This window comes from Giraffa tippelskirchi, chromosome 2, assembly GCF_054371585.1.
Source record: "Giraffa tippelskirchi isolate mGirTip1 chromosome 2, T2T-mGirTip1v1.2.pri, whole genome shotgun sequence".
Classification (NCBI taxonomy): domain Eukaryota; kingdom Metazoa; phylum Chordata; class Mammalia; order Artiodactyla; family Giraffidae; genus Giraffa; species Giraffa tippelskirchi.
Genome location: NC_137276.1, coordinates 48,193,945 through 48,203,775, shown reverse-complemented (window position 1 = coordinate 48,203,775; position 9,831 = coordinate 48,193,945). Strand labels below are relative to the sequence as shown.

Sequence of the window (9,831 nt, the reverse complement as noted above, 5' to 3'; positions counted from 1 at the left end):
TGTAACCAATTTCCAAAAATTTTTTTTCTTGCAAAATTGTTGTAAAATTCTGTACTACTAAACAATTTCCCATTTTTCCTTCACCAGCCCTTGGCAACCACCATTCTGCTTTCTGTTTCTACGAATTTAACTGCTCTGGATATCTAGTGTAAGTGAAACTATGTGGTATTTATTTTTCTGTGACTGGCTTATTTTACTATGCATAATATTCTCAAGATTCAATCATGTTGTAATGTGTATCAGAATCTCTTCCCTTTTAGGGCTAAATAGTATTTCATAATATGCATATATCACATTACATTTTTCCATTCAATTGAAGTAAAATGCATAGCATAAAATTTGCTCAATTCTTCTCTTTAAAGAAGCCAGCTTGTCAGAACTGTTGACTGTTCCTTCAGTGATTAGATATTGAATGTATAGTGTTGCTTTGATGTTGTACAGATGAGGTCACATCTCCCTTTGCTTTCTGGAGTACTCAGTTTATGGCAAGGGATACTATGAAGAGCTACAGACAGCATTTATTAACTGCTCTTATTCTAGGGGATTGTTCTAAGGTCTTCAGCAAGACCCACTGGAGAAACAAATATTATCCCCAAGCACAGTTTATGTTACATGAACACTGCAACCAGTCTTTGGCTGGTGTTTTAAATAACACTCTTTTTCTGTTTCAATTGACTCCCGGAAAACTTCAAAGTATATGTGCAACCCGGCTTTAACAGTTGTGCAAGACTTTCTGGCATGTATTTTTGAGTAACAACTTTAGCTCACCCTATCATATTTATAAATGGCATCTGTATACTTGGAATGAGAAGAGGTTTACACATATACTTCATTTCATGAAATATCTCTGTTTGACAATTGAGATAACATATATATAATTAAAGCTCATTTGGTTGCATTTAACAGAAAACTGACTCAAGCCACGTAAAGTGAAAAATGGAGTTTTATTGGCTCATAAAACTGAGAGGAATGGCTGAATCTAGGGCCTCAAAAGATGTTATCAGGACAGTCTCTCTCATTTCCTGTCTCTGATGCTAGCTTTTGTTTCTCTGCACTGGCTGCAGTCTTAGCAGGCTCTTCTTTCAAGTGAAAACTTGGCACCAAAAAGTCTACCTATAGACCATCTTCCTAGGAATCCCACTGGGCCAAGAGCATCTCTCCTCAGTGATTTCAGCTTAAACCCTGGGAGGTTTCTCATTGTCCTTTCTTGGCTCATATGTCCACCCCTGAGCCAATCACTGTAGCAGGAGGAGACAGTGACCTGGGTGGCCAGGTGTGAGTTACATGGTCCCCCAACAGCCAGGGATTGAGTCATGATAGTAAATTTCATGGACTTGAAATTGGAGTCAGAAAATTGGGATGCTATTTCCAAAAACAGTAGAAAAGGATTCCACACAGGCAAAAATGACTCATTTTCTCTACAACATACCTAAAAGGATTCCTCAAGAATAGCAACCTCATTCCCCTTCATTCAGGAATCTCTTCTATAATGTTCTTTCCAGATATTCCATCTGGTTTCCCTTTGAACACATCCTAGAATGAAGAACTCACCACTTCCCATTGTCTTCCATGTCAATTTCAGACAAATCTAGTAGTAAGAAAAATATTCTTTGTTTTAGTCACTCTGAGTTTTCCTGTAATTTCTAAAGAATTGTCTCAATGCCACCCATTAGAGCGCCATAGTTTAAAATTTTAATCTCATCTTTCTAGAAGAATACTTTAAATGTTTGAGTCAAATTTCAATACTTTTAAAATACTTTATATTCTCTTTTCCCAGTGTCTTTTAATGATTCTTGATATAACCTCCATTTCGAATCAAGAATATTGTTTACAGATCCAACAGACTCCAGCGATCTTTTGAACTTCATCATTTGCTAGAGGCTTCCTCCTTGTATATCTTATACATCAAATAATGTAATGGGTCAAACACTGAAAATAGTTTCCAAATACTGATTAAAATCTGCTTCTGACTCTGAGAGGAAGCCTCAAAATGGCATATTTTTTTACCAGTCACATCACAATTTTGGTTCATATTAAGCTTGATAATAGTAGCTACCATTTATTATCGGATTTCTTATATTATTTACAATCCTCATAATAATTCTAAAAATTAATTACTATTATTGCTATCCCATCTTACATATGAAGAGCTGAAACTCAGTTTAAGTAACTTGAAAAAGGTCTCAAAGTTGGTTGGTGGTTGATTAGTATTTGAGTTCAGATACCTTTGACTGCAAAACCAAGTTCTTTTCATCATACTCATAGCTTCGCATGTGAGGTCAACTGAGATCATCAGATATTTCATTCAGACTCCTGTCAATCACTTGATCCACACTTCTACTGTGGAAAATGAATTTGGTCCTCATCTTAATGCCGAGCTGGGCATAAAACAGTTAACATGCAAGCCTGAGACTGTTATTTTTACATGGTCTGTTTGTAGGGTTAGCACTTGACCAGCACCTGGGAACTTGGATTTTGGGAGAGTTCCTGCCATTCCCTGATAAGAATGGCTTGCTACGCCCAAACTGTTTGTGCAGACAATATAATTTATACTGGATACATGCTTTCCTTCTGGGAGCATGGAGTTTTGGTACATGTTAGAGGGTGCCTCCATGGCTAACCCACAATAAAAACCTTGGGCACTGATTCTCTAATGAGCTTTGCTGGTAGATGTTTAACATATGTTGTCACAGCTCATTGCTGGGAGAATTAAGCACATCCTGTGTGACTCCCCTAGGAAAAGACTCTTGGAATCTTGCACCTGGTTTTCTCTGGACTTTGCCCCATGTGCCTTTTCTCTTTGCTGATTTTGTTTTGTATCTTTTCACTGTAATAAATCATTGACATAAGTAAGACATATGCTGAATGCTCTGAGTCCCCATAGAAAATCACCAAACCTGAGGGTGGTCTGAGGGACCCCTGACATAGGACCTTTATATTTGCTTCTATTATACGTAATCCTGATATGGTAATTTTGACTCCTGATCCTCTCTTTCTTTTTCTTTTTTTTTTTTTTGTTGTGGTTAATGTTTAATTCCATATACTAGGTTTTCATTCCAGTCCCTGATAAAAATTTCAAATGAAAGGGTCAAAACATAGTATTGTGATTGTTTTCTGAACCCTCCCTCTGTGATCCGATTAAGCTATTAATCAAAATGCTATGGCAGAGCTAAGGCAAAGGAAACAAAAGCAAAAGTAAACAAATGGGGCCTAATTAAACTTGAAAGCTTTTACACAGCAAAGGAAATCATGAACAAAACAAAAAGACAGCCTACTGAATGAAAAAAAATTACATGATATGACTGATAAGGGGTTAAGATCCAAAATATATAAACAGCACCTACAATTCAATTTAAAAAAAATTTAAAAATAGGCAGAAGACCCAAATAGACATTTTGCCAAAGAAGACACACAGATGGCCAACAGGCACATGAAAAGATGTTTAACATCACTAATCACCAGAAAAATGCAAATCAAAACCACTATGAGATACCATCTCACACCTGTCAGAATGGCTATCACCAAGAAGATCACAAATAACAAATGTTGGAGAGGAAACGGAGAAAAGAGAACTTTGGAACACTGTTGGTGGGAATGTAAATTGGTGCAGTCATTATGGAAAATAATCTGGATGCTCCTCAAAAAATTGAAAATAGAACTACCATATGATCCATCTGGGCGTGTATAAGAAGAAAAGAAAAATATTAATTTGAAAAGATGCATTAATCCCAATGTTCATAGCAGCATTATTTACAATCAACAAGATGTGAAAGCAACCTAAGTGTCCATCAACAGATGAATGGTGATACTCAGCCAAAAAAAGGAAATGAAATTTTGCCATTTGCAACAACATGAGTGGACATGGAGAGTTTTATGTCAATACAGAGAAAAGCAAGCACTGTATATTATCACTTACATGTGCAATCTGAGAAATAAATGAACAAATAAAACAAATCAGAAACAAATTCACAGATATAGAAAACAAACTAGTGGTTATCAGTGGGGAGTGGGAAGGTAGGAGGGGCAAGATTGGATAGGGGATTAAGAGATAACAAGGACTATGTATAAAATAAGTAAGCTAGAAGAATATATTGTATAGCACAGGGAAGATAGCCAATTTTATAATAATTTTAATCTATAAAAATTTTGAATTATTATGTTGTACATGTGAAACTAATATTGTAAATCAACTATACCTCAGTAAAAGAAAATGTTAGGGCAGAGTTTCTAAACCAGCTATGTATCTTTTACAAGTGGCATACTTCATTATATTATCCTCTAAAATTTCCTAGGATATTTTGTCATTCTCAAAATTAAGACATATAGTCCTAGACATTCTCATTTTTTCATATGTAGTTACAGTTTATTTTAAAAATAACTGGAGATGGAGATATTCTGGTATTATTTACTTTCACTGAACCTATATTCGTCTCTTATAATCATCTCCTTCTTATTACAAGTGATAAATAACAATTTGTTTATTTGTATTTTGAGAATTTTTAGATTGTATCAAGGACAATATTTGCATCTTATAGTTTTTAAAGTGTATTGATTTTTCCTGTTTAACTATCAGGCCATATCTCTCTTTCTTGTCTTCTGCATTCTTTTATGGAATTGATCCATTTCACCTAAGCTCTCAAATTTGTGGACATATAATTGTTCATAGTATTCCCTTTTTATCCTTTTATGTCCATGGGGTTAGTAGTTACTGTGCCTGTCTCATTTCTCACACTAGGATTTTATGTTTCTCACTGTTTTTCTTGGTGAGCCTGGCTAGAAGTTTATCAATTTTACCTATTTTTTTTCAAAGAACTAGATTTTTATTTTGTTGAATTTATTAATTGTTTCTGCTTGCAATTTCACTGATTTCTGCTTTAATTTTTATTATTTCCTCTCCTCTGCTTTCTTTAGGTTTATATTGCTCTTCTTTCTCCAGTTTCCTATGGTAGAAGCTTAGATTATTGATTTTGTATCTTTCTTTTCTGGTACACACATTCAATGCTATAAATTTCCCTCAAAGCACTCCTTTTGCTGCATCTCACATATTTTAAGCTATGTTTTTGTTTTCATTTAATCAAAATATTTTAAATATCTCTTGAGATTTCTTCTTTGACTCACATGTTATTTTAAAGTATTTTGTTCAATCTCCAAATATTTGGGGATTTTTCCAGCTATCTTTCTGTTATTGTTTTCTAGTTTATTGTGGTCTAAGAGCATACTTTGTATGATTTCTATTCTTTTAAATTTGTTCAATTTGTTTTATAGCCCAGAATATAGTCTGTTTTGGTGAATGTTTCTAATGAGCTTGAGAGAACTTTGTGTTTTTGTTTTTGTTGGATGAAGTAATCCATAGATGTCAATTAGATCCAGATGGTGTGGTTTAATTAAACTATGTTCTTACTGATTTTCTTCCTGCTGGATCTGTCAATACTGATAAAGAGGTGTTGAATTCTTCACTATAATAGTGGATTCATCTATTTCTCTTTGCAGTTATACCAGCTTTTGTCTCATATATTTTGACCCTCTGTTGTGAGGTGTATACATATTATGTATTGTGTCTTCTTGGAGAATTGGCCCTGTGTTGTTGTGTAATATTTCTCTTCATCCCTGATGATTTTTCTTATTTTGAAGTCAGCTTTGCCTGAAATTAACACAGCTGCTCCAAATTTCTTTTGATTTTTGTTAGAATAGTGTATCTTTATCTCTCCTTTTACTTTTAATCAATCTGTGTCTATTTTTAAAGTGACTTTCTTATAGACAACATAGAGATTGTTTTATTCTTATTCCATTGTGTCAGTTGCTGTCTTCTAAGTGGTATATTTAGATCACTGACATTTAAAATGATATATTTGGATTGCTGTCTATTGTATTTGTTACTGCTTTCTATTCACTACATTTTACAAGCTATAATCACCCAACACGTTGTTATGATTATTTTGAGCAGCTATTTATTAGAACAACAGTCAGCAAAAACAAGACGGGGAGCAGACTGTGGCTCAGATCATGAACTGTTTATTGCCAAATTCAGACTTAAATTGAAGAAAGTGGGGAAAACCACTGGTCCATTCAGGTATGACCTGGATCAAAACCCTTATGAGTATACAGTGGAAGTGACAAATAGATTTAAGGGACTAGACCTGATAGACAGAGTGCCTGATGAACTATGGACAGAGGTCCGTGACATTGTACAGGAGACAGGGATCAAGAAAATCCCCATGGAAAAGAAATGCAAAAAAGCAAAACAGCTGTCTGAAGAGGCCTTACAGATAGCTGGGAAGAGAAGAGAAGCCAAGAGCAAAGGAGAAAAGGAAAGATATTCCCATCTTAAGGCAGAGTTCCAAAGAATAGCAAGGAGAGATAAGAAAGCCTTCCTCAGCGATCAGTGCAAAGAAATAGAGGAAAACAACAGATTGGGAAAGACTAGAGATCTCTTCAAGAAAATTAGAGATACCAAAGGAACATTTCACGCAAAGATAGGCTTGAAAAAGGACAGAAATGGTATGCACCTAACAGAACCAGAAGATATTAAGAAGAGGTGGCAAGAATACACAGAAGAACTGTACAAAAAAGATCTTCATGACCCAGATAATCACGATGGTGTGATCACTCACCTAGAGCCAGACATCCTGGAATGTGAAGTCAAGTGGGCCTTAGAAAGCATCACTACAAACAAAGCTAGTAGAGGTGATGGAATTCCAGTTGAGCTATTTCAAATCCTCAAAGGTGATGCTGTGAAAGTGCTGCACTCGATATGCCAGCAAATTTGGAAAACTCAGCAGTGGCCACAGGACTGGAAGAGGTCAGTTTTCATTCCAATCCCAAAGAAAGGCAATGCCAAAGAATGCTCAAACTACTGCACAATTGCACTCATCTCACATGCTAGTAAAGTAATGCTCAAAATTCTCCAAGCCAGGCTTCAGCAATACGTGAACCGTGAACTTCCAGATGTTCAAGCTGGTTTTAGAAAAGGCAGAGGAACCAGAGATCAAATTGCCAATATCCGCTGGATCATTGAAAAAGCAAGAGAGTTCCAGAAAAACATCTATTTCTGCTTTATTGACTACGCCAAAGCCTTTGACTGTGTGGATCACAATAAACTGTGGAAAATTCTGATAGAGATGGGAATACCAGACCATCTGACCTGTCTCTTGAGAGACCTATATGCAGGCCAGGAAGCAACAGTTAGAACTGGACATGGAACAACATACTGGTTCCAAATAGGAAAAGGAGTACGTCAAGGCTGTATATTGTCACCCTGCTTATTTAACTTATATGCAGAGTACATCATGAGAAATGCTGGGCTGGAAGAAACACAAGCTGGAGTCAAGATTGCCGGGAGAAATATCAATAACCTCAGATATGCAGATGACACCACCCTTACGGCAAATAGTGAAGAAGAACTAAAGAGCCTCTTGATGAAGGTGAAAGAGGAGAGTGAAAAACTTGGCTTAAAGCTCAGCGTTCAGAAAACTAAGATCATGGCATCTGGTCCCATCACTTCATGGGAAATAGATGGGGAAACAGTGGAAACAGTGTCAGACTTTATTTTTTTGGGCTCCAGAATCACTGCTGATGGTGATTGCAGCCATGAAATTAAAAGATGCTTACTCCTTGGAAGGAAGGTTATGGCCAACCTAGATAGCATATTTAAAAGCAGAGACATTATTTTGCCAACAAAAGTCCATCTAGTCAAGGCTATGGTTTTTCCAGTGGTCATGTATGGACGTGAGAGTTAGATGGTGAAGAAAGCTGAGCGCCGCAGAATTGATGCTTTTGAACTGTGGTGTTGGAGAAGACTCTTGAGAGTCCCTTGGACTGCAAGGAGATCCAATCAATCCATCCTAAAAGAGATCAATCCTGGGTGTTCATTGGAAGGTCTGATGTTGAAGCTGAAACTCCAATACTTTGGCCACTTCATGTGAAGAGTTGACTCACTGGAAAAGACCGTAATGCTGGGTAGGATTGGGGGCAGGAGGAGAAGGGGACAACAGAGAATGAGATGGTTGGATGGCATAACCGACTCAATGGACATGGGTTTGGGTAGACTCTGGGAGTTGGTGATGGACAGAGAGGCCTGGCGTGCTGCAATTCATGGGGTCGCAAAGAGTCGGACACGGCTGAGCGACTCCACTGAACTGAACTGAACATTTAAAAAATAAGTTTTTATTTTACCTTCACTTATTTCTTCTATAAGGAACCTCCTTTCTTTTCATAGATCTGAATTTCTATTTCATCTCTGCAAAACTTCATCATTAATGAAAGGCAAATTTACTAGGGACAAATTCCTTCAACTTTTGTTTGTCTGAGAAAGTCTTTATTTCTTCTTCACTATTGAATAATAATTTTGTTGCTTACAGAATTCTAGGCAGAATTTAACACATTAAATATTTCATTCTTAATAAAAACAAGGATAATTTCTGAAAAGAAGTCTAACATAATTCTTATCCTTACTCCTCTAAAGGTAAGGCATTTTTTTTTTCTTCTAGCTCTTTGTCTTTGATTTTCTGCAGTTTGAATGCAATATGTCTAGGTATAAAATTTGGGTATTTATCCTGTTTGCTATTCTCTTATTTTCCTGGATCTGTGGTTTGGAATCTATCATTAATTTTGTAAAATTTTGTCATTATTACTTCAAATATGTCCTTTACTTTCTTCTGGTACTCCCATTATGCACATACTGCACTTGTTTTAATTGTCTCCCAGTTCTTGAATGTTCTGTTCCTCTTTAATTAGTATTCTTTTTTCGCTTTGTATTTCAGTTTGGGAAATTTCTGTTGACATATCTGAAGCTCACTGATTATTTTCTTAACTATGTCCAGTCTACTGGTGAGCCCAATTTTTTGTTTAAAGGCAGGCAAAGTACATTGGCTGTAGAAATTGAGGTCAATAGGCTTTTATTGTAAGAGTTTATTTTTCATCTGACTAGGAGTTTGTCCTTTGCTGTAACTGTAGATGTCTAAGGCTTTAATTTCTTCTAGTGTCCTTGTTTTTGTCTCCCTTATTATCTTTGGGTTTCCCTGGGCACTCCTTCTTAAATTATTTTAGCTGTAATCCTTTTATTATACACAATGCCCATTTCTGACTCCACTTCCAGTTATTCTCTGTATTACACTCTTTCTCCAATTTTGGAAGTATCATTTTGCTGTGACTTCAGTTCTTTGCTGGACCTAAGGAAAAAAGTTGATTTTCTTTCTTCAGCTTTTCACTTGTTGTGAAGATAGCATTGATGAGTTTTGCACATGTCCCAGCAGAAATTGGAACCTGTCCCATTATGATTCCCCTGTGATAATAGACAATACTTTGCTCTAAGATCATGCCTGTGGTTCTTCCTACACTTTCAAGATATAAAAATATATAACTGAGTATATAAATTCATGTAAATAGTTATACATTGTCTTTCTAAGTTCTTGTCATAAGCTGAAGTATTCTACTGCTTCCAACTTAGCAGATAGCCCATGGACGGGAGCTTGGAGAACAAGTGATAGAAAAACAAGTCATAGGAGAAGTAATGTGGTGGCAGTGATAGATTCTAGTAGGACCACTTACTTAGTGCCTGTCACCCCTAGTGACCTACAGAGCTAACCATAATACCGAAGCCCCACTTCCTTCTACCTTACTCCAAACTCTACCTTACTCCAAACTTCCTTCTACCTTACTCCAAACTCCAAACTCTAATAGCTATGCCTTAAACATTGTTTTTAAAACTAGAAAGCCACGAATTCCTCCAAGTTTATCCCTGTCATTACAAATGGCAAATCTTCGTTCTTTTTTATGGCTGAGTGATATTCCATTAACTGAAATAAGTCAGATTGAAAAAGTCAAATACTGTAT

At 36.2% G+C, this 9,831-nt stretch overlaps 1 long non-coding RNA gene across 1 annotated transcript; it reads right to left on the bottom strand.

The window, feature by feature from the left end:
• Nucleotides 1-925: 925 nt before the first annotated feature.
• On the bottom strand, nt 926-9,102 carry LOC145533264 (uncharacterized). The gene is made up of 2 exons (XR_014073956.1): nt 8,173-9,102; nt 926-2,827 (listed from the first exon to the last, which is right to left on the bottom strand). It is a non-coding gene; the product is annotated as an uncharacterized LOC145533264 (long non-coding RNA).
• Between the last annotated feature and the right edge of the window lie 729 nt (nt 9,103-9,831).